The sequence below is a fragment of the Pristis pectinata genome, chromosome 30, assembly GCF_009764475.1.
Source record: "Pristis pectinata isolate sPriPec2 chromosome 30, sPriPec2.1.pri, whole genome shotgun sequence".
NCBI classification, from domain to species: domain Eukaryota; kingdom Metazoa; phylum Chordata; class Chondrichthyes; order Rhinopristiformes; family Pristidae; genus Pristis; species Pristis pectinata.
The window spans coordinates 7,069,839-7,095,653 of NC_067434.1; the positions used below are offsets into that span (position 1 = coordinate 7,069,839).

The 25,815-nt window shown below is 40.3% G+C and overlaps 1 protein-coding gene across 3 annotated transcripts in view; it reads left to right on the top strand.

Annotated features, from left to right (window-relative positions):
* The first annotated feature begins 20,707 nt into the window (after nucleotides 1–20,707).
* bmpr1aa (bone morphogenetic protein receptor, type IAa) overlaps nucleotides 20,708–25,815 on the top strand; it is a 201,535-nt gene continuing 196,427 nt past the window's right edge. For 2 of the 3 annotated variants that reach the window (XM_052041370.1, XM_052041371.1), the window contains exon 1: nucleotides 20,708–20,913. The gene's annotated coding sequence lies outside the window, so the exon portion shown is untranslated. The remainder of the gene's footprint in view (nucleotides 20,914–25,815) is intronic. The other variant, XM_052041372.1, reaches the window with a different exon arrangement.

The following is a 25,815-nucleotide window of genomic DNA, read 5'->3' on the forward strand; positions in this document are numbered from 1 at the left end:
TACCCCATTTATTCCAACATCTCTTTGATCATGTTACTTTAAGACTGAGTTCTCTGAACCTTTCTTCACCTGCCCCAAACTTGCTCTCGTCTCTATTCACTGTCCATTACATTATAATGCAATATGAAATGGTTCTTTGTATGTAATTAGTTCTATAGAAACCTAGATCATTGTAACTGTGTCTCCACTACCCTCTATATCTTGCTTCATTCCATCCTCTACTAAGGTTTTTGCTTTAATCAAGAAACAAAATCTGCAGATGTGAAAATCTGATGTAAGCACAGAAAATGTTCTACTTAAGGTTCTTGTATTCCTCTTGCTGACAACCCTGATCCCCACGCCCAAACACCACAGCAGATGTCTCCTCTCCTCCTCCTATAGTGCTCTCTTTCTTTCACCGACAGACTCGGAGAAGGATTAATGCACAGAACGAGTTCACTCAGTCCATTGCATCTCCATTTCTGTTGTTTACAGAAACATTAAGTTTATTTGCTTCCTCGCCACAAAGAGAATGGCAAGATCACAAGTGACTGCCAAAGAGCTATTGTAAAATTGGTCTGAGCAGCTTGTTCATGTGAAGTATCTCTTCTGCTTATTAAACACAGAGTTTGAAAAGAGAGGAATGGAAGAAAATACATTGGCTTTAATTCACAAGTCTGAGAGATCAGCAAGGACCCAAGGTGAGACTATCGAGCAATCTTTGAGTCAGTAGAAAGGAAACACCAGTGTGATTCAGTAAAAGAATGCAGCTGTGAGACACGTGTGCTGAAAAGAAGACACTACCTTGATTTTTATTGACCTTGAAGATAATGGTCGGGCTCCCATGCCATGCAAGGATGGATAGAAAGATAGGCTTATTTTTAATGTAACTGGTGAATTTTCACAGCACTGTAAGGCAGGTATTTATATGCTTGAATTATACATTAGAGGTACTTTTGCGTGGCTTTTTGTATTCTGGCAGCTGTCTCCCCTTTGGGGAAATGGCACTCCTAATTGTGATTCACCCTGCCACAGGTGTCATTTCCCCATCATGTTTCACCCGTGTGATGATGTCATCATTGTACACAGCACACAGTTCTCACTGACCTCCATCCATCGCTGCTCATTCACAGTAAAACAAAGAGTGCATTACACAGGGGGTAAGGAACTATGTGAATTAAAGGACCCTGAGGGGAGATGAATTTTATTGTCGCTGACTCTCCCAAATCGATTTACAAATGCTTCCCTTTAACAGACAGTCTAAGGAAATCTTTGCATTAGATCCTACAAATTGAGGCCCCCTGGAGATCACAGCCCAGGGCTGACTAGGCCATCACAAGGTATGAAAGACCCCGTTACCCAATACTGCAGTCAGATTACCCAGCACAGAATGCGTTAGGACCACTTACATGATGCTGTTGGTGAGGACTGGTGCAAGACCCATGGAGTAAATGGGTGCATGTTGATAACCCTGTCAGATTCCAAACTGGGGCATGAGCACCGGGGACCAGATGTTGAGACAAGCGCTGATGGCACAAGCCTGAAGCTCAAGAATGTGGTAGGCAGCTATAGAGAATAAATGGGTGAGTCGGGATGCGAAATGGTGAGGAGGAAGAGTGGAACAAAGAGGGTGAGCAAGTGGAGACCTTCAGGAGGCACTGTGAAGAATGATCGGTAGTGTGGGGATTAGAAGACATCAGATCTAAAAATTAAACAAATGGTGCAGTGGAACATAAAGGTGGTGTCACCTAGCTTCAGGAGAAACATGAATAAAACTCAATTAAAGCATACTGCAAAGGAAATTGTAAAGAATAGGCATTTTAAGATCCATCTTACTGTATAGCAGTAGTCAACATGCATGTGCAGAAAATGTAATGGATACAAAATTAACTACGATATTAATACTGTGCCTGATTTGTCATATTAATCCTTTCAAGGCTTAGACAACTCTATCTATTGTCTTCTTTATCATCATCCCCCTCCAGATCAGCCAAGCTTTTAACTCCTCTAACTTTTTTGTAACCCTCATCTGTTCACCTACCATTGGTGCTCATGTCTTCAGCTGCCTGGGGTTCTCCTTGGGAATTCCCTCAAGCATCCCACTCCTCCACTCTTCATACCTGCCTGTTCATGTGTGACCTTCCGTAGAACCCATTTCTTTGACCAAAACCTCGTTTGCCCTTCTGACTCCTCCTTTGCCTTGGTGTTCATATTTTGATTTCACTTCCTGTTAAGGGTTGGGACTTTATACATGTCAAAAAGTGAGTACAAATATAGGTTGTCCACAAATTGGACAACTTGTAATTGTACTGCAAATATTGTACCTTGTATTCATATCTTTAATTTGTCTGTGTTGATCGTTGACAGTTTCTCCCATCCGTAGACCTCTAGAGCCCAGGAACCCCACCCTTCACCATCCTGCGTGACTTTTAATTCTTTCACCCGCTTCACCATTAAAGGCCTGTTCAGTGATGTACATTTTTGCTCTCATGCCCTACGGAATTTCTCAGTGGCACACCCTAGAACCAAACCTTTGGTGCCCTACAAATGCTTTACTTTCATAGTGCAGTCACTATAATGGATGAAAATCCACCAGTTCAGAGTGAGGTCCACACAAAAATAAATGAATGACCAGATCATTTGTTTCTGATAGAGTCAACTATGAAAGGAATTCAGATCAGAGGACTGGGAGAACACCCTGCTCTTCCTTAATTAGAATGCTTTTAAGTACAGTGAGCTCAACGTCAAGCATTTACTGTCTTCACCTCTGGCAATCGACATTGAAGCAGAACAACTGTATTTTTGAATTTGAAATTGTTCTGGCAATGGTCAACAACTATACAAAACGAGCTCAAAACTGAAATATTTCCAATTCAAAAATTCTGCAGCGGTGATTCCAGTCAGAGCCAACTAGGCAGGAGATCTTTTGTTGTTTTGGGAGCAAGGCAAATCTTTCAGAGGCTCTCTTAAAGTAAGAGAATGACTGACAGGATTTGAACTTTAAATGGTTACAATACCAAAAGGGCACAAACTAAATTAACAATCTAAACAAACTACCACTGGGTACTATAGTGTCATATATTTTAATCTGAACAATTTATCTATTCCCTATCAAACATTTACTATAAGCACTGAATTTTACCATTCATCTTTGATTCATGTGACTGGGAAAGAGGTAACATGATTCTGTGGGAAATTGGGTTTGTATTAATCTCATCAGATAGAAAGACAGAATAACCAGAAAATGAAACCAACTCTCTTTCCTTCTAACAATCATCCTCATAAGAAATATAAATGGGGAAAGGGAAGTGTGTTTCCGTTATTATCCCTCATGTGTGATAGGTTCATCTCTTGTGATCAAGCAGCATGTGGGTAAATTTTTGTTGATGCATTGCCTGGGGAGAACACAAGATGGATAAAAAAATAGCAGAGAATGATGTAAGATTCAATCAGAAGTGTGCAGATCTTCCTCCCAATTTTTCCCTCTGTGTTCTTCCCAGTATTGAAAACATAAACCACTCCACTTTCAAAGCTGTATCTCACAAGTTGATATGTTCATAATCCAGATAGTGCAGTATTTTAATATGAAGCGACTGGAACTTTGAATTTTGCATGTAACTTTAAATATTATGGGTTTGTTAATTATTTTATATATTTAGAAGTGTGACTAAAATATCTCAGTTCAAGGTAGCTGCTATTGAATTCTCAGCATCCAGGTTTGTGATACGTTCAAATTTTAAGCTTCCAATATTTATTCGCCCTACAAATACAGTAGGAAAGAAAATTACAGCTGCTTAAACATTGTGTTTAAAAGTTACCTGAACTGACAAGTTATTGTTATCTGGTTTGTGATAAAAGTTTCTCTTGCTGTAGTTGCTTAAAGATAAATAGCACAAGTTGGAAAATGCAGGGGCCTGTTCTCTGAGCCACCTTCTCTTTGAGCCCAGCTGTCTGCTGTGAGCTGTAGATTATAGAGTTTATTCAATACATGTAACCACATTGGAAGGGTCTGGAGTTACATATAGGCCAGACTAGGTAAGGATGGTAGTTTTCCTCTCCTGAAGGACATTAATAAACTGGATGGGTTTTTACAACAATCAGTAGATTTGTGGTCATCATTACCTAGACCAACAGTTTTCCCAAATGTAACTGAATTTGAATTCCACTGTTGCTATGGTGAGATTGGAACTCAGGTCCCTGGATTGTTAGTCCAGATCTCTGGAATACTAGTCTGGCAATTTAACAATTATCCCACTGCCATAGCCATGATAATGCTGAAACTGGTGAATGTACAACTTGTTCTAGGCAGTCCTTGGTACAGAGCGAGGCATTTGTGTACTGATAATAGCAGTTTAAGGATGCCTCGATCTGTGGTCCTAACACTGCCACTAGTTATGGCTTCTGACCACCTGTGGTTTGGCCATGAACCTGGCAGACTGCATGGACTTACAGACCTGACTTTGGCCTGTGGCTACTCGGGCCATCTGCTTGATTGCCAGTGATATAATCTTACCATCTCCTTTCAGGGGTGTTGTGGGGAGACCCATGTACTTTTAACCACCTACCCCCCCCCCACCCCACCCTGCATCACCCCTTCCCACCTCCGTTATTCATAATCCAATCCTGTTTGAGTCTTACTATTGAGCTGAAGCTGATAATATTAGATGAGATTCTGATTGTTTGACAAAATAGACTTTCCTGAAAAATGTGGAGATGTTGATGAGGGATAATAATATTGCAGGTATTACACACAAAAATCAAACTGATTATACCATGTGAGATATTGCGTAGATGGCTTATTGTAAAAGTCCTTTAGGCACCATAGTGCTTATAAGTGTTGAGTTTTAAAATGCTGGGAAGTAGCATTAATTCATAAAGAGATAAAAATGTTTGTATGATGGTGTTACATTTGATTTACAGTTGTCATGTTTGATCTGAAGCTTTACTTTTGGTGGTTTTTTTATTCCATGTTTTAACTATTAGGAATGATATCTTTAAGGTTTAGTTGCCTGTGAGCAATGTTGTTAGAAAACACAGCATGCTAGGACTTGGAATTTGTACATGATCTGAAAGTTAACTTGCAGTAACACAATCATTAAGTTTGGGTAGCAATCTTGCAGGAAGATGGCACAGCTCAGTAAATATGTTTGTAGAAGCTGACACTAATTGATATGATTTACATAATGCTTAGTGCCTTGCACTGGGAAAACACCTGCAATTTTCCAGGGTTGATCATAATGAAGTATTAATTGCAAGTTCCCAACCCATATTGGGCCTGGCATGAAGGAGCTGCCAAAAAGGAAAACTGCATGCATCAGCAACTCTTAAAGGCTCCAGCTAACATTTAAAGGAACATTGCCTCTTAGATTATTGTATATAGTGTAACAAAATATTATTGCCATCCTGGACAGAGGATCTAAATCTATAGAAGCAAAAAAGGTACCTTGCAATTATTAATAAGAGACAAGAAGTGCAGTGTTTGGCCAAACAACCAAAATTGTTCATTGGTATGAGGTAGTGTAGGGATGCTGTCTGAGATGAGTTTCTAAGAGACCCTGCAACAACCCTTCCACCCCCACTGCCAAACTCTCTTCCTTTTTCCCCTGCATAGCTAGCATGCCCAATAGGAAATGCAGGAAGTGACAGCAAAGGTCAGTATTGATTATCTGGCCCACTTGACTTAGATCTGAAAGGAGATGGTAAGACTACCCAGCAGATGGCCCAAGTGGTCACAGGCCAAAGTGACTATATTTAGAGTCAGTTCCATGACCAAACCACACACAATCACATGTAAATTACAACTGGTACCCTTGGCACCATTCATCTAACATAATAACACTCACTGCATGATGCAAAATCATCTACTGACTCTGTAGAAAGGCTGAAGCATGCCACCTGAATGCTATCAATGCCTCCTCTGCTTTGGGAAATAAACTAATGGTGCCTCAGGCAACCTGGTCAAGCAATTGTTGTCTTCAGTGAGAATGTGGATCTAGAAACTCCTCAATGACTTGAAAAGTGCATTCAGCCGAACATATCATAGAATCATACAGCACAGAAATGAGCCTTTTCAATCCACCTCATCCGTGCTGCCTGTGGTGCCTATCCATGATAATCCCATTTGCCTGCATTAGGCCCTTAGCCATCTACTCCTTTCTTATCCAAGTACTCAATGGAACACCTATTCAATGTTGTAATTGTGACTGCCGCTACCACGACCTCTGGCAGCTCATTCCAAATAACCACCACCCTCCGTGTGAAAAACTTACCCCTCAGATCTTTGAATTTTTCCTCTCTCACATTAAACCTGTGCCCCCTAGTTCTAGACTACCATGCCCTGGGAAAAAGACTCTCACTATGACCCTCGTAATTTTATAAACCTGTATAAAGTCATCCTCCAGGCTCCTATGTTCCAGTGTGAATAAACACAGCCTGAGAAGTTTCTCCTCAAAAATACAGCCCTATATTCCAGGCAACATCCTGGTGAATCTCTTCTGCACACTCTCTATTGTATAGCATAGTGTCCAGGACTATACACAATGTTCCAAGAAACTCAATGGAGATGCCGTGTCAGTTCTATTAATGACTTCCAGCAACAACATTAAATCATGCAAAGGGCCCACAATATCATGTGTGATAGTCCTTGCATGCAAGAGTGCACAAAAAGGTGCTAGCAGATGAGATCAGACAGGCCGCAGATCATTTTGAAGGGGGGTGGGGGAGGGAGGGGCATTTCAGAATGGATGGGGGCGGTGGTGTTTGACGAGGGCAGAGTTAGCAGCAACTGGAAGGTTTTTTGGAATATTGAGGAAAATAATATTAGGAGATCGGACATTGAGGGAAAAGGTATCGGGGATCAGGATGTCATGGGCCAGGCACACGTTTGGAAAGTAGAAGGATCAGAAATTCGTGAGGTAGATGTGTTCAAAGCCGTGAACAACTAGCGATGGGGGATTGGACGCACAATATGGGGGTGCTAGAAGTTGAACAAATGATCAGTTGGTGGGGGGATAGTCAAGGACATGTTCATGGGCCCAAATGATAACAAAGGGCCAGGAGTTGTGGGTAGGTTGGGGTGAGGGGGGGTTGGAGGGGGATGTGCTTGGAAGCACCCTTGGATACAAGGTGGGAGTAAACCAAGGAAAATTCTCCAGTGCTAAAGCCTAACAGAAGATCAATGCCTTGGAGTCTTTAGCCATGGACTAGGTAAGGCTGGCCTTTTTAAGTAACCCTCTGCATTCCATTTAAGGCCTGTCTCTATGTGGGTGGCCGGTACAGTATGCAGAACTTGAGTGTACACATTTGAAACAAAGTCACTGAAAAATTCATAGCAGCCTTCTTGTGTGTGCATGCATTCCATATGGAGAACTTTTGAAACTGCATGATCTGCACCCAAAGGACATGATTTCATTTAGCAACTGGGTTACAATTTAAATCCCTTTGCCTCCCACACAGAAGTGTTGCAGTAAACTAAAAGAATTTGTTAAATGCAAAATTAGGTGACACTGGTCAATATTTGCAGGTGGCATATTATCTAACAACGCTGGGAATCCAAATCCTGTTCTGAAAACAATAAAGTTCAGACAGGTGACTGACCCCACTGGACATGTATTCATGGAACATAAACTGGCTTAATCCTGACTCAGCACCTTTAACAGATCTATTCCCAAAAGTTTTTGCCAGTTTGGTGTGCTGGGGTGACCTCGTTTCTGGTCAGTTGTGCTGTGGTATCTGTTCATTTTTCTGGCAACCCTTTCACCTTGTAGCAAATCTGTCAATATAGAATTACTCATTAATTTGACTCACTAACTGCCACAGGATTTTTCATCTTAACATCTTGCTTCTTCTTTAGTTTTTTTACAACTTATCTTCAAAAATATTGGTAATGCTTCACAGCTTGTTTGCCTACTAATTTACAGATGTTCGGTTCTTGGATTTCATGTAAATATTACACTTGAAAGAGAAAATAAGTTTTTTTTAAGAAATACAATTAGTATCATTGAAATGGCCAACAAAATCAGTAATAGAAGTTGGTCTCAGATACACAGATAAAAGCTCCTTCATTGGTCATGAACTTGTAAGTCCACATTAGACAGACAGGGAGTGAATGGACAAATCTTATCCTAACCAGGTGGAACATGTTTAAGATGGAGTTGTAGCTTTTGGCGAGACCATTTTTTGCCAGACTGAAGGGTCTGGTGTAAATTTCATTTGGATATCTGAATGGTGTGGATCTGATAATGTAGATCCCAGCCAGTCCAACAGCAATTCTGCATCATTTCTGTCTTGTGCCTTAGATGCTTAGCAAATTAAAAGTATTATTTTGGATTTTTTTTGAGACTGCTTATTTCTAAAACCCAGCTTACCTGGAATCTGGTAGTTCAGACAACAATTTTTTGTTCATTCAAAGATAGCTGTCTTTCAAACTAAGAAATAACCAAGCTGGCTGCATTGACTCTCTGCACAAACAAAAGGGGAAAGTATAAACCTAGAATTCAATTTAAAGAAGCTCTTTCCATCAGAGTTATGCAATGAGTAATCACTTCTTTTCTAAAGTGAAAAGCAATTATTTCCGGGTTGTTTCATGACTTTCTGGAAATTCAAGCAGGGATTTCTCGGAATGAGCCACCATTGTGCCCCGATGTGATTTCTGTGTTGTGACATATGATTATGTCATTCACAAGCAATGTGCCTTTTGGAACATTGTAGGGGAACTTGGACCATGTTGTCTTGGGGTACCAGTTGTTGGGCACTCCTGGGATAATGTGGACACACAGGAGACTGCAGATGCTGGAATCTAGAGCAACAAACAATCTGCTGGAGGAACTCAGCAGATCGAGCAGCATCTGTGGGAGGAAAGATGCGGGGTTCTGTCCTGATGCAGGGTTCTGACCCAAAATGTCGACAATTCCTTTCCTCCCACAGATGCTGCTCAACCCGCTGAGTTCCTCCAGCAGATTGTTTGTTGCTCCTGAGACAATGTGGTTTGCTAGCACAGTTGAATTGATAGGCAAGTACTTAGCTGCATCTTCAATGGTGATAACTCTTGCTGAAAGACTTGAATGAAGTGGGGGAAAGAAACTGACAGAAGACCAATCAACTTCTTTCTTTGAATATCTGTACATCTGTCAAGATGAGGTGCCAGCTCAATAGATATTAAATGAGCCAAATGCTGAAAGCTTAGTGCAGGAAAGTGAGGTAAAAGTGCACTGAGTGCACTGTGCTCCAAGAGTGCACTGAGGTAAGAGGTCAGCCAAGATCTTATTGAATGGTGGTACAGGCATAAGGGGCCAGTTGGCCCTCTCCTATTTCTTCTGTTACTACGTAAACTGCAATAATGTTGAGCAGAAGCTTCCAATTTAACAGGTCCTTTAGGTGGTTTATATTTTTTGGTGTATTGAGATTTGAGACTTCCACATAAACAGCAGTATGAAATTTATATTGATTCTGGACGGCAGAGGTTGAGCACTCTTAAATAACACAACCCTCAAATGTACTTTGTTTCTTTTATTAGTTTGATGATGCTTTTACATGATAAAATACATACAAATGAGACAAAACAGAAGAATGCTGGAAACAAGGTGTAATGTTACCTTCACTGGAAGAATGGCAACTTTTTAAGAAATATAAAACCAAATATATCTTAAAAGTAATGTTGATACTCTGTTGAAAATTACTCAGAGACTCTTTGTACTGTAGTCACCTCACGGCAAGACCAATTTTAGAGAGTGTGCTAATCAATAGAGGAAATCCATTAAAAATGACATTGTCTTATTTATACCTTCTAACCAGCAAATTAAATTGTTACACCTCAGAAATAAACTAGTATTCTCAGCACAGGCCTGAGGAAAATGGACAGAAGTCAATCATGTCAAGGCAGTGCCCACATTAGGTTTGGTTTTCTCATCAATAATGTCTGATTTTGTGAAATAACGTTCATGTTTTATATCTGCACATGCTGCTGTGATATGTAAAAATGGAAAAGAAATAACTATATAATGTTTTCTGCAATGAACTAATGATTTAACTCTTGTCTTTAAATATAATGTAACAATTTGAAATTTATACATCCAATAACAAGATTAAGATTAGAATAAGCTCCTAACAGGATTTGTCTATTCAAATATTTTACCTTATTGTAATTATAATAAATGCAGATTAACAAATCTAATATTTTCTTTCATGATGTTGGACAATCACTTCCCTGGGGCCATTCTTGAACTTATCATTGGGAAAATACAAAATTCAGCATATTATGAAAAGATCCATTTTTAAAAATATGATAGATTTGTAATTTAGTTATCCAATTTACCTTGCGTTGTTTGTAAAAAAGCCAAAAGTGGTAAATTGGATCTCTTGGTGCATCCGATCTACTTCTTCCACATACAGAACATTTAATTCGTGCACATTTTGCAGCAAAGACCTTAACAGATTCAGCTTATACTTGTAACAGAAGATGAACAAATGTGTGAACAGGATGTAAACTGCCTAAAGGTCATTTAATTTTGGGTTTTTTTTGCTAAAAATGTGTGCCAATTTCTGGCTATAGGAATGTTGTTCAGTCTGGATGTTATGGCATGGGGGTTGGAAAAGGGTGCTACTGATGCCGTTGCTTTCATACATCTGCGATAATAACTACTTTATGAGCATGTGGCATTAATTAGGATGATACTGCGTTCTACCATGGGTGATTAATTTGAGTATTATTTTTAGAGTGCTGAATGATGAATTAGTATACTGAAAGTATCACTGAACACCTAGAATTTTAAATTGTGCTATGGATTTTTAAATATGTTTGGTTTTTTTATATATAAAATCATGCTATTTGCCTGTGCTGTTGCAAAGACACTTCTTTAAAGTTGGAAATTAGACCGATGCTGCAAAAACAATTTGTATGTAATTCTGATTGGCCTCTGTACCTAAGAGTTCCAAACCTTCTGTCCTGTAGAACATCTGGACTGCATTGAATGGCTGGAGGCCAAAGGGTTTGTTATTATTTTCAATTTTGCATGACATTGAATGCATGAAAGATATGTCTCTGACATTGTATCAATAAAAACTAAACTTACTTGAAGTCAGTGTACTGTGTTTTGTTGTCAGGGTAACTGAATGAATAACAGTGAACTGTGATCAGCCACATTACTTTGTGTAGCTTTTCAAAAGAAAATCACTGCACATGTGCACACATGCTGACCTCCAAAAGTTAAAGCAGCTAACAGATTCACAGAAATCCGTCAAATAGCTGACAACTCACAATGACAAACAACTTAAAAGCCACTCAAAATAAAGGTCTGTCACTAAATTTCTGGTATCAAAGTGTACTTACTACTATTTAATTGAACTGCAGAATTTTGATTTGTGTTTTGGGATCGCATTCTACAGTTCATATTAGCAAAAACTGACACCAATGGACTCTGGCAAAAACAAATGTCTGTAATTAGGACATGAACAGTATCCAACGTTCTATTGATGATGATCTGGAAGGGGGTGGGAAATAAATGAAAGATCAGGTTTTGTTTTCAGGAGTAACTTTAGGAACTTTTTGGAGATGAAAGCAGCTCTGATGTATATCACTTCCAGGGAATTGTCACTGAAATTATTAAATTTAAACATTTTGTGTGCTTTAAAGCACTTTGACATGCACTGTTCTGTGCTTCGGGTCTGCACCCTGATATTCCTAGAGTTTGTGTTGTGTGCCATCACTTCCTTCAAATTTGTGTTGTAATCTCTTATCAATATAATCAATGTTCCCAAGTTTGCCTTTTCCGAAGTTTGCCAGTGGCCTTATTCCTTGAAGGCTGCGTATTCCCCTATATCCTTGGAATCTATGATGTGAACCTTCAAATGTCTGTAGTCTTTTTTCCCCCCCCAGATGTTGTTAGTTCATGGAATGTGCCAGCATTTGTTGCTCGTTCTGATTACTCATGTGAATGTGTGGTGAAAATACTCTTATAACCCAATTAAATAGGGATTTCAACACTTTAAGCCAACAACAATTAAGAAATGGCAATTTCCAAGTCAGGATGGTGTATAACAAAAGACAACTCCAAGTGCCCACAACCCTTGGTAGAGGTGGTGGGTTTGGGATGTACAGTACACTGGCGTAAGCCTTGCTAAGTTAGTGCAGTGCATCTTGTACCAGGTGATGAATTTCATTGACAGAAGTCTTTTGTGAAGCATTGCAATCTCAAGCATGGTTATGATTTAAGTTTGACTAGGCAAATTTCTCAACAGCCTTTGAGAAGATGGGCCCCAGATGAGTGTCTCTATACTTCTCCATCACTGCTCTGTGTGCTTTCTTGATTCTCCCACTAATGCTCAATGGCAAAGGAAAAGCAACTAGCCCATCCATTTCTTGAAGCAACTGGTTGACAGACCGCCTACACCATTTTGGAAACTCAAGGGACCTCCAAGTCCTTATATATGTATGGAGACCAATTTGGCTCCCATCGAATAGTTATAGTCACAAAATGATAAAGTAGTGCATCTTTTTCAGCTGCTTAGCACCTCAGTTAGTGCTAAGAATCAGAGTCACAGATTTAATTCCTGATCTGTGTACAATTGGCAACAACATGCCTTGTGAGGGAGAGAGGAAAACAAGCCTGAATGTCTGCTCTTTTGTCATTATCCAGTGACCATTGAAAAGCTGACACTGGATCAGATTTGGCTGCAATTTAGCTTGGGAAAATTCAATGAAGTAGAAATATCTCCCCAGTTACTTGTACAGCTGTGTGTCAGACTCCACTTTCAAAATTTGATTCCTTTAATGTCAATGAATGCACATTCAATACAAGCAACCAAAGACAATTTTCTAGACCACTAACTTTCATATACCTGGACAAGGAAAGATTTATTAATTCATTCTTGTCAGGTACATATGTGACCTCGACATCAAAAGATAAAGGAAAAAGTTAATCAAAAAATACAATGGATTTCAGAACTCATGTACACACTAGGTTTTGCATAGTATACAGGCATTTATTTAAGCAGAGCACTGAAAATTTCCATGACCATTGTGCAATCTGGGAAGACTTAACAGCAAAATGACAGAATAAGGCTGCACAATACTCAACCAGAGCAAGTGGACTGGGACATTTAAATGTCAATCACATTTAAAGGTTTCTTCTTTGTCCTTCATCCCAAGAAAATTTTGTTCTACAAGTTATTGTAGGGTGAGTTGATAATGGTGCAACAAGGTTGACCATACCTTTGGTGCCTGTGTGAAGGACAGGGTCCAAAATCTTTCTTCTCAACCAATCAGACATATTAATAGTGAAAGAAACATATGCAGAATGAAATGGCATAAATTAGTCATAGCAGATCAGGAGAAATAAAGAGGGAAAGAAAGATTGGATTCAGTGAGGAAACAAACAAAAGCTAAATCCTTTTTAAAAACTAACTACATTTTAATTTATAATCTGCAAGAATGAAACTCAAGTATAAATTGCTCCTGTTCCAGGCTGGAAAAGTTGAGGGACATTGCATGACCATAAATCTAGTCTTAAAAGGGCCCTATACTGTTAACTGCCAACCCTAGCTTTCTGCAGCAGGTTTGATTTATGTTAACAATATAATTGTGGCAATGTTTGAAACTCAATGCTTGGTAATTGAAGATCTGCTACTACAGTTGAATGGCACAATCTGCTGATTTGCAACTCACATCATACCTCTCCCTCACCAGAACATGATAGGTTATTTACAGCTTCTTTGGCTTTTACATTAACCTTGCCAAAATTCTAGTGAAGTCCAAAATTTGCTGGGAAAATAAGGGTATTTACTTAGTGCCCTTGGATCTTTAACCCTTCTTAATCTGTCTGCTTCCCAAAGAAGGAAAAACAGGAATCCAATCTTCATGTAGAAAATACAAGTGTGCATTACAAAATACCAGTTTATAACAAGTCCACTTGGTTCTTTGGTCAGCTTGAGGGAACAGAGCTAGTGAATGCAATCACAATAATCTTTTAATTAACATGGTTTGGTTCTGCTGAATATTCTGGTTGCCCTTATTTATATTACGTCATTCCAAGAAAACTATGCCAATAATCCAATAACACCTAATTTCAATGTGCTAAAACATTGCTTCATTTACTTTTAACACCAAATTAGTTGCCCTGCAAAAAAAATCACAAAATTGGCCAAGTTCAGAGTGAAGCAGTTAGAATGGTTTACTCCCACTAACACAGGACTTGCGCGATTCCCAATGGGACCTCAAACAATTTAGTGCAGCTTGTGATACCTTACTGCACGTCAATCAGAGAAGGACATCAGCCTTTAAATTCAGGCTCTGCATGGCAGCCACACAGCAGAAAAATTACATTATGGTTGCCATGGAGGAGGCACAGGCTGCAGGAAAGGACACAGTTCTCACACTCATGCAAAGGCACATGCAACAAAATGCAGCAGGGAAGTTCAGTTTGTCAGGAGAATCTGGAAACCCACCAGGCCCATCATAAAACGAGCCAGGCATAGTTGCCTCCTCCAGGAGGGAGAATCCCTCACAATGGAGCTGTGCTGAAAGAAATTTCATGTCATCACGATACTTCAGGGTGATCTGCAGACCACTGTTTACAACTGCAGAGTGGAGATCCTCACCAGAAAGAACACCTGTATTTCATGCAGGTGCTCTTTAAGTGAGATCCCAATTATCAAGAAATACGGAGATATTGAAGACGGTCATGGAAGTAATTGGATCAGGAATCCATTCATTCACGTGATATAATCAGCGCAGAGCTGCAAAGTAGGACAAGGGACTTTTATGTAACATCCAAGCTCCCCCTCTCGATTACCACAGTACTGTCAGTAATGGTTGGAGGTTAGAGATAATCATTTAGCTTGCACTGGAGACTATGGCTCATTAGGAGAGACATTTTCTATTACAGCTATATTCCTTTATAGCCCATGCTGACAGTACATCTTTCCTCTGCTGAGGCTGTGAATGGTGGGCAGGGGCATCTCCTGTCAGTTGCCTTCTGCTTCTCTCGCTCTCCAGATTCAGCCTCATGGCCCTGAGGCTCTGGGTTCCCTGGGTTTTCTTCATCTGAAATCAGTCTTTGGTTTGCAAGGTTCAGTAGCATGCAGTAACTGATAGTGAAGTCTCTACATCTTTCTTTATGTGATTTTTCACTATGATCTTGGTACTTGAATGGCTCTCATAGTTTCTGCACTCAACTGCCAAGGTTGGAGAGAGTACTGGTGTGAGCTGTCAAGGCATTACGGAGTAGACCTTATTCCTCCAGACACTGGTGGCCACTGAAAATGACCGACAACACAGACTTACTGAGGATGGAGTCGTGTGCTTCCCAAAAAACAAAGCATTTACAATAAGAAAATTATTTACGCAAATTCTCCCATACAGACTTTATGCAAGTTCTCCCATACAGATTTAAAGCATTTTTCAAAATAACAATAATAATAATGTTTCATGGTGTTCATTAATGGCTGGAGACAGTATATATTCCATTAGTTTAATTACAGGTAGTGTAAGGGTGAATATTTGATGAAATGAAAGAATTATAGCAAATGTATGTAGAGCGATATAACATGGGTAGCTATAGAAACCAGATGTTTCTAAGTTATGGAGAAATTGGCTTATGGACAGTTCTCAGGAATGGAACCCTTATATAATCTAGGGACTGCCGTAATTCCTTTGCAAATACTGTGTGTGGGTGAGCAGCAGATTGGGAGACATGGCAGACATCTGCTGCGGTTAATTGGAAAGATCTTGTGATAGGGAAACTGAGTCAATATGGCCTTGACCTTGAAAGAGAAGGCAGTAGAAACGTGCAAGCATGGCTGCAGGTCTTCCTGCTGAGTGGCACAAACATAGCGATGACAGCTTTAGAAAATCCGAACCCAGGAACAAATTGTTCATCAGAGTTCCAGGTTAGATGTGCTGTCTCTGAAGACTCTCTGTGAGTGAGCACTTAAGTGATGGGATATCTTTGTCTCCTGTCCCAAGGTTCCTGACCCATCCTAACTGGCCAGCCATGACCATAAAGACGTCTCCAAGGAGAGTGCAGCCAATTGTGTCACCACTGAGGAACATGTAGAATAAGAAAGCACCTTTGGAAGGTGCCATTGCAGCTCACAGTCATTTATAAAACCACTGAGTCATGTCTCCCAGTGTCAGCGGAATATACATTTAAATGATAAGAAAAACAAGAAGCTAGAATGATTTGCTCCTGGTTCTATAATGACAATTCCACATTGATCATAGTTTGGAGTTTGATCTCCAATTATGTCACTTCAGGCAGAAGTGGGTGCTATATATCATTAAGCATGCACACAGCATAGGAAAAAGGTTCAGCACACAGAAGTGTAGCAGATGGAAGTGACTGGCATAACTCCACCGAGAAATGATTGCTAGTGCAATCTACTCTGAATAAAATTGAATTTTGAGTGGTTAGCAGCTAAAATATGGGCACAATGCAATTCAACTTCTATGCTCTAATATCGTACCAGGGACAGGGATGCATCAAAATTAGCATAAGCAAAAGAGTAATTAAAATAACGGAACTTAACTGTAACAGGTTCCCTGGATCAGATGTAGGTGACAACATTGCAGATGCCCTGTTACAATTTTCTAAAAGTACACAGACTGCATAAGTGTTCTTTCAGATTGGAAAATTGCATGTGCCAATTTTGTATTTGTGAAAGAATGGGTTGCCAAGCGATTAGAGATCAGTTAAGGAAATTACTGGAATTGTTAGATTGACTGAACTGCTTGAAAATGTTCAGTTGATCAGACAGAACTAGCAGAAATTTGTATCGGCTAAGTCAATTGGCCTGATCATTTTTTTTGTAAGAGAAGTGACCAAAATGGTGTAAATGTTCCTTATTTAGACATAGAAAAATATTTAATATAGTTCCTCATAAGAAACTATTAGCTTAAGTTACAGCTCAAGAAATTGAGAGCATATTATTTGCCTGCCTAGGAAACTGTCTGAATGGCATAAGGAAAGGACAATGTGCAGGGTGTGAGTTGTGGATTCTCACAAGGATTAGTGTTTTAGCCTCAACTATTCACTGTATTAATAAATGAATTAGATAAGGAGATTGAAAGCTGCATATTCAAGTTTACCAAAGACACAAACACAGACTGCAAAGGAAGTAGACAGATATAATCACAAAGCAATGTTCATAGATTAAGTGTTTGGGCAAAATCACAGCAAATGGAATTCATTGTAGGTCAATTCTTTCAAGCAAGAAAAAAGACGGTATACAGAGTGCTTTCCAAATGGTGGAAATGCTAAAAATTGTGGAGATTGAAAGAGAGTTAGATCTCCAAATTCACAGATGGTTAAAACATCATTGACAGATATATAATCACAAAGGCTAACAAAATGTTGATGCTTGAATTTAGAGGATTGGAATACAAGGGATTAGTTGTAATCCTGCACCTATACAAAGCTCTGGTCTGAATGAGCCCGGAATACCATTAACTGCGGCTGTGTGCCACACCTTAGGAAGGATATATTAGACTTCAAGGGAGCATAATTTAATATGAACAGAAATTACACAAACAAAGAATTTGGGAGCTTGAAGTTGTTTTTCCTTTGAGTTTTCACAATATAAGGGAGAAGATAGGTTTTATAAACTATCTGTACTGCAAATGAAGTCTTGCGTTAGGGGACATAGCTTTAAATTTAGAACCAGGTCTCAGGAGTGAAGTTACTTCTATCGGGAAAGGGTTGTGGAGGTTGGAACTTGCAACCACACAGAGCAGTTGATGCAAGATCAATTGTTAACTTTAATTCCACGGTTGTCAGATATATGTCCACCAACTGCATAAAGGGATACAGGAGAAGGTGGACATATGGAGTGAGGTATGAAAATGGAAAATGCTAGAAACCCTCAGCAAATCAGGCAGCATTTGTGGAAAGAGAAACAGAGCTAATGTTTCAGGTCTAAGACTCTTTGTCAGACTTTTAGAATTTCAGACTTGCAGTATCTGCAGATTTTTTATTTAAATTTCCAGCCTGCTCAATCTTTCCTTAGATGACAAACACCTCAATCCTATGAATCAATCTGATGAACCTTCTCTGCACTCTATTGCAAGTACATTCTTTGTTAAGTAACCAGACAGACCAGTATAAAATATTCCATAGGTGGACATCATTACTCTTGCACTCAAATCCTCTTGCAATATTGGCCAACATACATTTGCCTTCCCAATTGCTTGCTGTAACTGCATGTTAACTTTCAATAATTTGAATACAAAGACAATACGACCAGTTCTGGTCACCTCATTATAGGAAGGATGTGGAGGCGTTGGAGAGGGTGCAGAGGAGATTTACCAGGATGCTGCCTGGATTAGAGACTATGGATTATGAGGAGAGACTAAAGGAGCTAGGGCTTTACTCATTAGAGAGGAGGAGGATGAGGGGAGACATAATAGACGTATACAAAATATTAAGAGGAATAGATAGAGTAGACAGCCAGTGCCTCTTTCCCAGGGCACCAATGCTCAATACAAGAGGGCATAGCTTTAAGGTAATGGGGGGGAAGTTCAAGGGAGATGTCAGAGGGAGGTTTTTCACCCAGAGAGTGGTTGGTGCATGGAATGCGCTGCCAGGGGTGGTGGTGGAGGCTGATACGTTGGTCAAGTTCAAGAGATTGTTAGATAAGCATATGGAGGAGTTTAAGATAGAGGGATATGTGGGAGGAAGGGGTTAGATAGTCTTAGGAGTGGTTTGAAAGTCGGCACAACATGGTGGACCGAAGGGCTTGTATTGTTCTATGGTTCTACAAGTTCCTTTGAATAACACCTTTCAAACTCTCACATTTAAAAAAATTTGTTATGAAAGCATTTCTATTTTTCCTACCAAAATGGATGATCTTAACTTTTTCCACATAACATTCCATCTGCCAGGTCCTTGCCTGTTTGTAAGTAACCCTCATTAACTTTTACTTTTTTTTTTGTCCTGTTTACGCCTCTATAGTTCTTTTTTTTGTTGTTTTACATCTATTGTACATAATATTTTTGCACCAAAAAATGTCGCACAATTTCAATGCAAAAGCTTTCCAAACCTGACCTTTCCTGGCACCTTTTGGGTAGCAGAAGTACAGGAATTCACTTAACTTTTTCATAATCTGGTCACAGTTACACATGCAAAAAGATAAGGCTCCAAATGTTCATAATTTATATCAGTGACTTGGAAGAAGGGAATGGAGGGTAATATATATCATAGACTGCTGATGATATGAAGCTCCTCGGTAGTGTGGCTTTGAGAATGATGGCGAGAAACTCAGGGAGATACAGATAAATTGAGTGGGTATGGACATGGCAAGAGACACAAGAGACTGCAGATGCTGGAATTTGGAGTAAAATACAAACTGCTGGAGAAACTCAGCAGGTCAGGCAGCATCTGTAGAAGGAAATGGTCAGTTGACATTTCAGGTGGAGACCCTACGTCTAGACTGGATGAACGGTCTCAACCCGAAACATCAACTGTCCATTACCCTATACAGATGCTGCCTGACTCCGCTGAGTTTCTCTACAGAAATGCCAGCGTTCACGTAGCTCTACTAGGTCTTTGAAGACCCATTCTTTTCATGCTCAAATCTAAAATTCAATCATTTATCCAATTCCAGGTTACCATGATAAGGACCAAGCAGATGGAATATTATGTATATTATGCAGTCTCAGCCAGCTCCATCACGGGCACAACCCTCCCCGCCACTGAGGGCATCTGCAAGAGGTGGTGCCTCAAGAAGGCAGCATCCATTACTAAGGACCCTCACCATTTGGGACGTGCCCTCCTCTCCTTACTAACATCAGGGAGGAGGTACAGGAGCCTGAAGACCCACAATCAATTATTCTGAAACAGCTTCTTCCCCTCCGCCATCAGATTTCTGAACAGCCAATAAACCCATGAACACTACCTCGTTACTCCTTTTCTGTGCGCTATTTATTTATTTTGGTAATTTATAGTAACTTTATGTCTTTGAACTATGCTGCTGCCACAAAACCACAAATTTCACATCATCTAAGTCAGTTATAATAAATCGGAGTCTGATTATGTAGAAAAATCAGGCCATCCATTCTGGTAGGAAGAATGGAAACAAAATATTTTGTTTTGAAGGTGAGAGTTTGAAAGATGTTGCTCACAAAAAAGCCCCATTGTCATTGTATTCAAATCACCGATGGTTAACATGCAGGTAAGCGAGCAGCTTGGAAGGCAAATGATATCCCAGGCCGAGTGTTCCAGATCCTCCCCCTCAACGACCGGGCCGCCGGGATGTGGGTCCGTCTCCTCACAGCCTGGCCGCCGCTTGCTGCTGCACAAGCAGGGGTGGCCTCCGTCCCGACCCCCACCCCGCCAACAGATGCTCACCGATTCCCCGGACAGACTCGGGCCCGGGGGCCGGGAGCCCCGCACAAGGGCGGGCGGCCACCGCGCGTCACATGATCCCGGAGAGAGTTGACGTGACACAAAACGGTTCCGCCGCGGGGCCGCCAGGGCGACTTCCGGCCGGAGTCCGCCGAGGGTGGAGCCCGCCGGGAGCCGCGCCGCCAGCCCCGCCCACCAGCGCTGCCCCTCCCACCGGCGCAGCCCCGCCCACCAGCTCCGCCCCGCCCACCGGCCCGGCCCCCAGCATCGTTACCCGCCAATTAGCGTCGTCTCGACGCCGGCGGCGACTTCCGGCACATTTCTGCTGTCGGGTGGCGTCATCCTGACTGGAGCCGCGCTCGCGCATGTGTGTGTGTGTGCGCGCGCGCGCGATTGACTGTCGGGAGCGCGCGCGGCGGCGGCGGCGGCTGGAGAGGGAGAGACGGAGACGGGGAGGAGGAGGAGGGAAAGATCAGGGGCTAGCGGTGATTGCGGAGCCGGGGGGATTTTATCCTGGAACTTACTCCTTCGGATAAAGAAGGTCGTTGTCGGGACGGGGAGAGGATCGGGGCAGTGCTGGTGGAGGGAAGGCGCCGCTCCGGTGAGTGGGGATTCTTCCTCTTAAACCCCCCCCCCCCCGGAGTTCTCAGAGCGAAGTGTTTAAAGAGAAAAGGGGGAGGGGGACGGTCCTTACCCCCACCCGCGCCCCCACCCTCCACCCTCACCGTCCTCTCCTCACTCCCCCTCCCCAACCCTGGCCTCGACCCGCCGGCTGAGGCCTCCCCCCTCCCCCCCCCCCCCCCCCCCCCCTTGCCCGGCCTGCAGGGAGAGCCAGGGACTGGGGCAGCTGCAGCGCCGGGATCTGAGGCAAACATTGCTCCCAAACCGCCTTTGAAATGAAATTAAGCTGCGGCCGGTAGTGGGTAAAATGTAACCAAGTTTAAACTTTCGAAATCGCCGTGGAAGTTCTCTCTCATGTCGGCGCAGCTTTATTTTCGACGTTAGAATCTGTTTAAAATTATATACTTTTTCTCCTTCTGCTTCCAGCAGTGATCACGATGGATTTAGTTCAGCACAAATGAGTTTGATTGTTAAATCTGTGGCTTTCAGTGTGCATACAATACGTGTTCTGTGTGAGCCCATGTCCAATCTTGTTTTTCTTGTGTTTGCGTTAAGAGGTGATGTAAAGATTTGGGTGTTCGGTTCGTCAACAGTACTGTTTGTGTCATTAGATTTCTGTTTGTTAGGAATGCAATGCCTTGGGTTTGTTAACGAGTACTTCTTGTCTCCAAGTTTTAGACTCCGGAGATTTAAAGAAGTCCAGATTAAATTTGCAAATTGAATTGGTCAAGAAAAAGGCGAAATGTTTGGTTAATCTTTAGGTGTAATAACGTTTCGAGGTCAAAATATCCATGCTGTCATGTCAGAATGGGTATAAAAGGCCACTTAGTGTAATGGTTGAAATGTTTTGGGCAGTTAGTTAACGGCTTCTTGATGCATAATTACACTTGCTTCTCCCTTCTGAGGGCAAGTTTTGCCAGGTTTGATCAGGGAGCCTGCTGTGAGAGGAAAAAAATGGCAGTTGTTCTAGTGAGTTGACTGCAAGGAAGCATGGTTTGTGATGAACAGGGTTAAACTGTCTAATTCCACTGAATGTTCACATCATACGTGGTTAGAAAATTTGTCAGTAATGAGATGCAATGTAAGTTACCAAAGCAGTGTTGTGTAAAGGTGTGGAATTGAGTCCATTTTTTTTTGTTATATGAAAATCTATATTATAGAAGGATTACCTTCCTCACCTGTACATCTTGCCATTAGAATTTGCTTAGGTCTTGAGAGCAGATAATCAATCAACTTATTTTGTCAGTGGGAAAAAGATCAAGTCAACCCATGAAACTTGTGTATCTCTGGCTGTAATTATTTAAATTTGTGCCCTCTTTTGTAATTGTACGTTGTGAAAGTGAATTTGGATAAATGTAGGTAGCTCTCATAGCACTGGTGTTTATAGAAGGTGTTACACAATCAAGAGCAAACTACAAATGGTGCTTGTAATTTCAGAATAAATATGCTTCATTGGATAGATTATTTTTTACAAATTGTTTTTAGAGTCAAGTTTGGCACCTTCTGTGTTCTCTTATTGTTTAATTTTAATTTAGTTCTTTATCCATGTTTGAGAATTTTATCTATTGATTTGGGATTGTTGCATTAAAGAGAAAGAACATTTCACTAAGAAGTATTCTAAGTTTTGCTGGATCAAAAATATCAGCTTCGTGGCACATACCTTTATGTAAAGACATAACAGTAAAACATGCCGTCCCTTGTATGCTGTGTTACTCATGGTTGATCCTGTATATCAAATATATTATCCTACCCACTTCCCATATTCCTTGATTTTCTGGTACTGAAAAATCTGTCAATCTTGGCCTTGGATGTATTCAACAACTGAGAATCCATGGATCTTTGAGATAGTGTTAGAGATTTACTGCCCTTAAACTAAAGAATTTTCTTGTCTCAGTTCTCGTGCTGACCCTGGTTCTAAATTCTCCAGCCTGAGAAAATGGCCCATTGACATCTACCGTGTCATTCATTCCCTTTTAAAATCTTGAATATTTTCATGAGATTACCTCATTTTCTAAACCCCAGTAAGTATTGGATAGTCCTACTTGATCTTTCTTCATTGGGCAATACCCCAAACCCAGTCATCATTCTCATGAATCTGTTGTATGGAGACCAAGGCGGACACCAAAACTGCACATGTTTGCTACAAAAACAAAGGATAAACATGAAATGACTTTCTAATTCTAGTACGCCCACCACCTTGCAATAAAGGTCAAATACTATTTGTCTTTCTAATTGCTTGCCGTACTTGCATATTTACTTTCTACACCTCATGAGCTTTTAAAGGTAGTAGTGAAATGCATGTTATTCTGGTATTTTTGTCTCTTTAATATTTCTGCTAATTGTTATGTAAACATCTTTGAAAATATCAGTTCAAATGTATATTATGAACACATATCAGCAATTTTGAACATGCTATGAATATTTTCACTTTTGTTATTTTTGATGCAATTTCTCCCAAGTGTTTCCAGTGGCAGAGCTGTTAACAGTACTTTGCCATTTTTATATTATTCTTTTTGATTTTGATGTTGGCAAGTTGCACTTAATGATTTTCAAAAAATAAAAATAATTCAAAAATAAAAACAGAAATGCTCCAAATGTGCAGCAGGTCTGTCAACAAAGACATAATGAAAGATGTACATCAAAGCATTTTAGCTTTGTAGGTGTCCATAAGTTTATTTCTAAGATTTTCATTACATGATCTCCGGAAACTAGTCAGCTTTTTGAAATTTCACTTGTTTCTTGATATCCTATTTTTTATTTATTTATAAAAACTAATATTTATTTAATGCTTTGTTTGAATCATTTCACAGGCCAGATTTATACCATCAGAGCCTTCGCTAGTACATTGCAAAATGTTGTAGTATTCAGAAAAATCCTGAAGTTTAGTAATGTAACAGCAGATAGACTAGCTTAAGCAACGCACACAAAATGCTAGAAGAACTCAGCAGGTCAGGCAGCATCAATGGAGGGAAATGAACAGTCGACGTTTCAGGTCAAGACCCTTCATGAATCCTGATGAAGGGTCTCAGCCCGAAACATCAACTGTTCATTTCCCTCCATAGATGCTGTCTGACCTGCTGAGTTCGTCCAGCACTTTGTGTGCGTTGCTCCAGATTTCCAGCATCTACATCCTCTCTTGTGTCTTCAGATAGGCTGGCTTTATGTTTCACACATTTAAATGAAGTCAATTATGTGAACTGCATTTAAAAGTTAATTAAAATTAACTCTTTCATTACTAATTGATTAGTGTTTTGATTATTCTCTTGATTTTTGAAAACCAGTTTAATTGAAGTATATTGTCAGAATACAACACAGGAACACAAAAAAAGTAAGAGCAGATGCAGGCCATCGGGCCTTTCAAGCCTGCCCTGCCATTTAATATGATCATGGCTGATCTACGCTGGCCTTAACTCTTCTGTTCCATTTCTCCATACCCCTCTTGTTCCTTGATCTTTCAAATATTTATCCACCTCCACTTTAAATACTTCTGAAGATCCAGCTTCCACCAGCCCCAGCAGGGGAGAGAATTCGAGAGGTTCACCAGCCTCTGCGAGAAGAAATTTTTAAGTATCTCAGTTTTAAATAACTGGCACCTTGCTTGAGACTCTTCCACTTGTGAAAACAAGACTTTTGGGTGAAATTGTGATGAGTGAATTAACAGTAGTTGATTCTTTCCATGTTAGTTGAAGCTTTATTTAGTGAACATCTTGTCAAATTTGGTACCTCATTAGGCCATCAGTGCCAATGCTTCAAGTAAAAACACACTTAAAAAGAATGAAACAAAATAAAAATGTTAGTTAATTAAAACAAAGCCCAATTACTATAACCTTGTATTAATAACGAGAAAGGAAATAATGTAATAGAATTTGGAGTGAAAAGGAAAAAAATTACATTTATGAAACTCATTTCACACACTGGTTTGTCACAATTGTAATGAAAATATAGTCAATCTGTGTATAACAAGCTCCTATAAACCAGTATTGTAATAATGACCAGATTTTGATTTGTAATTTTGAGTGGGTGATAAATATTGGTTAGGATGTTGGGAATAATTCCCCTGCCTTTTTTCAAAATGGTGTCATGGAATCTTTTATGCTCATTTGAAAGAGCAGATGGAATCTCCATTTAACATCTCATCCAAAAGACAGTAGCTCCAATATTGCAGAACTTGTCAGTGTAGCATTGGAACAGGAGTCTGATTTATTGTGTGCAAGTCTGGAGTGGGATTGAACCCATTGCCTCTGTTGGAGTGAGAGCGCTATCAACTGAGCCACAGCTGACAGTGAGAAGTACATCAAGCTTCACTGGCATATTTATATTTATTGTTGAAATGCCAACTGCTGCAGCAGAAGAGATTTGTCCTGGGGCAGCCCTTGTTGGTGTGGCCTGTCAGAAGTTCAGCAATTTTTTTCTTCCAACTGTGATCATTCATCACTAGGGTCCTGTCATTTAATTAAAACCATTTCTGGAGACCGTTTTCAGCCAAATGGAGCTGGTATTTCAAATGATTTATATTTCTAAAATAGATGGTAGAACTTGGAAGGGAAAATAATATTTAAAAACAAATCAATGGTATTAAGATAGAATGGAAAATAACATTAGAAAAACTAGTTTAAAAACGGTTGAGAGAATGGAAGGACTGGATGAGCAGAATACATTAATTAATAGCATCCAACCCTCTAATAATTACAATCATTTCATTGAGATCACCTCTTAATCAGAATCTTTATTAGAATAGGCCATTCTAATCAATCTTTGCTTAAAGGGCAGCCCTCTTGTTCCAGACATTGATTTAGTGGATGTCTCACTGCAGCCCCATTTAAGCACATAAATCCTTCCTTGGGTAAGGAGACTCAAAATTGTTCAAGTTACTCCAGGTGTG